We start from the raw sequence: 4,360 nt of genomic DNA, 5'->3' as shown, positions 1-4,360 counted from the left end.
TCCATCTGGGTGTCCCACTGTTTAAAGACTGTCCTGTCCTGACAATGGTGAGCTACATGGGGAGTAATTCCACGGGTCAAGAAGTGGTCAACAGCATCATGGCAGTTTCTGGCAGAGCATTGTCCATACCCAAAAGTTTTAGTGATACTCTGGTCCTGCAGGTACAGTTCCTTTACCTGTAGTGCTATCAGTAGAAATCAGAGATAAAGTAACATGTGTGCCTTCAGGCACACAGCTTCTGGTAGCACTGTCCCCTTCCCCACCACGAAGAATGTGGAGCCCACGTGACTGCAGACTGGAACATACCACATCATGAAGATGGAAGGGCAAGTCAGCCCTTGTTCTGGGAAGCAGAGCGGCAGGTTCTTGGTCTGTGGGGGTGCTCTCCATCAAGTCAGGCAGCCCACTGGCCCCACAAAGGCTGCACCTCGACTCCCAAGTTACAGAAGAGGATAGTCTATATCCTGGCGGAATCAGTGGTCTCCCAAGTTGAAAACAGACCCGGAAGCTTCTAGCGGCTTTAAAGCCTAAGTTCTCTAAATTCAGCTTCTGTTGAATGAAGGCCACTAGTGTGGGCAAGTGATCAGTAACTCATACTTTCTCCCCCATTAGGCTGCAGGTGAAGCAGCATTTCAGGAGGTTGCTTGGAGCTATTTGTACCCTGGGCCACACATGTTCGTCTACAGCCTCACAGGGCTAGCAATCCCAAATTCCACAATAAACTTGGAAAACTGTACTCAAATGCCACAGATCCCTGCCTTTAGTACTGTCCACATGGTCTGCCTGGTCTTAATGATCATCCTCTTAATCCTGGTGGAACATTGTCCAGCTGGGCCTTTTGTTCATTTCGTGTGTTCTTAATGAGAGCTTCTGCCACTTGTCACGTGCCTGCAGCTGAGTCAGGGCCAAGACCTGCTGCCCGTTAAGCGCCTCATTCCTTCCAGTGACGGCTCCAACTGCTGTTCCTGCACCGGAATCTGTGCAGCCTAAAGGCCCTCGATCTGAGATTACTCCCTGCCCTACTTAGTGCTCAGACTTCCCAGCACACCCATGACTGTGCCATCGCAAGGTAATGAATGAGCCAATCTCCCCACACCCTCGCCTGGACTATAGAAAGAGAGGAGTCAGAGAAGCAGACCTAGATCCCACCTCCCACGTCAGAGCTCTCCTGGCCTACTGTGGAAGTGCCAGTTCCACTCTGCCCAGAGGGAGTGTTTTTGAGAAGAGGATTAGCACCTAGGTGTTAAATTCTTCACTGTCCTGGGCTCCTGTGAACAACCCCTGAAACTGCCAGTTCTTGGGAAATAATCTCTGATTTCCCCTTTGAAACTCCCCGAATGCTTTCTTATGAGGTCTTCCTGTCTCCAGCTCGTAGATTTTGCACCTGGGTTCTCCCTCCCCACCTGAGTTGGCCTAGTTCCGTTAGCAGTGTCTGCCCAAGACGTTGCTTTCCTCCATATGCAGCAACTGCTTCTAGAGGGAATGGGACCTTGCTTCTCAGCAGATTCAGGCTTCCAGGTTACTGTGCCTGAGCCTTGGAGTCTTAGAACAAAACAGCCCTAACTGCATGTGTCTTTGGTTGAGAAAGCAACTTAATTCCTTTAAACATGAATTTAGTCTAAGAGTGCATAGCCTCCAGCTGTCTTCATTCCTCTCCTTTCCAGCCTTATCTCCTTGGTACTCTGTCCTACTGGATTAGCCAGCAAGGCAATGTAGAAACAAAACACTCCACCCTGCTCTAGCCCACAGTAGGAGGGGTCCCAGCTTCCTGGCCCACCTCAACTCCTGCCAAATATATTTTTGGTAATATTTTTGCTTTTAGTATTTTTATACCAGTTCATGAAGGAAGGAGAAAACACAAGGTTTGATTGTTTCCCGTCACCCACAAACGTCTCCGTTGTGTTCATAATGGTCATCCTTGGCAAGTGCCAGGATTTGGTCGTTGGGGAGTGTTCTTCCCCATTCTGTGTGCTGCCCTGTCTACCGCCCCTCACCATTCTTAAAAACTGTTGCCATAGAACATGTCTTTCTGAAAATAAATGAGAAAAATACACAGTGTTCTAAGAGGTACAAACTGCATTTGTGTTGTGTGGTTATCTACTAAGACATGGCCAGAAAGTAGTGCTTCTGAGTGTTTTTATATTCGTATGGCCGGTCTGGTCCTAGTTCCCACAGTGACCATCCAAACCTTTCTGGCCCCAGAAACCGTAGTGTTCAAGCTGTGGAATATAAAGATTCCCAGTCACCGGGGATGACAGTTGACATTTGAGAATGTACCTCATGCCAGGTACTATTGTAAGTACTCTGTGTATATTAACTCACTTAATCCTCACAATTAGGTGAGACTGCCTCATCCCCACTTGAAGTTGAACAAAGAGGTTTAAAAATGTGTCGAGTTTGCACAGCTAGTACCATGATTCAAGGACTTGAGTCAGGCAGTGTAGCTCTAGGACACCCCGCCTACCTGCTGCACTCAGCCCCCTTCTTGCTGGAAGCATTCTAGCCCACCCTAGAGGGCTGCTTGGCTCCAGAGTCCTGGTGGGGCTGATGTGGTTGTTGACCGGTGGAAGGCTAGGGAGCAAGTGTAGCAAGTCCCCAGTCTTGCAACAGTGGCTCAAGCATGGTCTTCCATGCCCACTTCCAGGAGAAGACCTTTCTTTCACCCTGGACTGGAAGGTGGAAAGGGGTTCAGGGCACTCCTCCAACCTAAGAGCAAGAACCGTGGTTTCACAAACAAGCATCTGCCCTGGGACATCTCATGGGCACAGCCTGATAACCATGGCAGGTCCTGGATGCAGGCCAAATGAGTGATCACTAGGAACGCCTTTCTGGAGGTATTCCAAAAGCAGAAAGCCAAGGCTGGCAGCCAGAGAAACAGAGCAATAGCCATTAATAGTTTCTGCCAAGCATAGTACATGGTGGTTATACATGCTTCTAGTTACCGCTTTAAATACAGAAGACAGGGGCGCCCGGGTGGCTCAGTCAGTTAAGCGCCCGACTTTGGCTCAGATCATGATCTCACCATTTCTGAGTTTGAGCCCCATGTCGGGCTCTGTGCTGACAGCTTGGAGCCTGGAGCCTGTCTCCCTTTCAGATTCCCTGTCTCCCTTTCTTTCTGCCCCTTCCCTGCTTACACTCTCTCTCAAAAATAAATAAATGTTTAGGAAAAAAATTAATACAGAAGACATGTTTTACAAAATGAAAACAAATAGTTAGCAAAATAATCATATGTGGGATGAGTATATAAACAGATGGGGTACTATGAAAGAACCTGAGAGGCCCAGCTGTAGATTGTGTGGGTGTATCAGGCCTCACTAGAATTAATCAACAAGAGACACAAAGCATAGTTGAGTGAGACATGCAAAGAGGTTTGGACATTCCAGCAGTGGACTGTGTAGCTCAGAGGTAGGAACTAGCTGGGGCTGGTTAAGAGCCTTTAAGAAGGTGTGGGTGGAGGGGCACCTGGGGGGCTCAGTGGGTTAAGTGTCTGACTCTTGATTTCTGCTCAGGTCTTGATCTCATGGTTCATGAGACTGAGCCCTGCATTGGGCTTCACGCTGACAGTGCAGAGCCTGCTTGGTGTTCTGTCTCCCTCTCTCTGTGTCCCCCACTGCTTGTGCTCTCTCTCGCAAAATAAATAAATAAACTTAAAAAAAAAAAAAAAAAGCAAGCGTGGGTAGAGCCCAGAATCTGGAGTTAGCAAGATGGGCTTCCTTAGGAAGAGGTAGGACCAGGCCCTGATCAGCCAGTGCAGTGAGCTTCTAAACACTCCAAACAGCTATTAACAGGTGTCAGGTTTCATACTTCAAACTTTGAAGCTACACATAGTTGCCATTGATATATAAATTCTACCAGAGCATAAATATTGGAAAAGTTTCCAGTTAGTTTGTTCTTTCCCAATTTTCCTTGCAGTGACTAAGAAATTCCAAAGTTGGAAAAAAACTGTTTAACCACATAAGGTTCAATTGCTAATTTATTTCAGCAATATACTTTGACCAAGGTACAGCATTGCCTGATGTCCTATCACCATTTCTAGCCATTGTGATAGGAAATAATAGGTTATAAATATTTATAGGCGAGGCTATGTCAGGATTCCCCTGGTGAATTGCTCCAGACTCCTTCACCATCTGTCTGGTCCCCTCCAGGCCACCTCCCACTCCAGCCACCAGTGACTTTGTCCACTCCACAGATCCAGCCATGGCACTCACCTGTGTAGTAAAACCCTTCAGTGGCTCCCCTTGGCCAACAATGGAAAGCAAGGCCTTCAGGACCCTTCACAGCCAAACTGGTGGAGTCTCCAGCCTCATCTATCTCCCCCACCTTACTCTGCAGAAACATGCCCCCTCCATAGCTCCTGGCA

This window comes from Prionailurus viverrinus, chromosome A1, assembly GCF_022837055.1.
Source record: "Prionailurus viverrinus isolate Anna chromosome A1, UM_Priviv_1.0, whole genome shotgun sequence".
Lineage (NCBI taxonomy): Eukaryota > Metazoa > Chordata > Mammalia > Carnivora > Felidae > Prionailurus > Prionailurus viverrinus.
The sequence above is the reverse complement of the archived record's forward strand: the minus strand, read 5'-3'. Positions refer to the sequence as shown.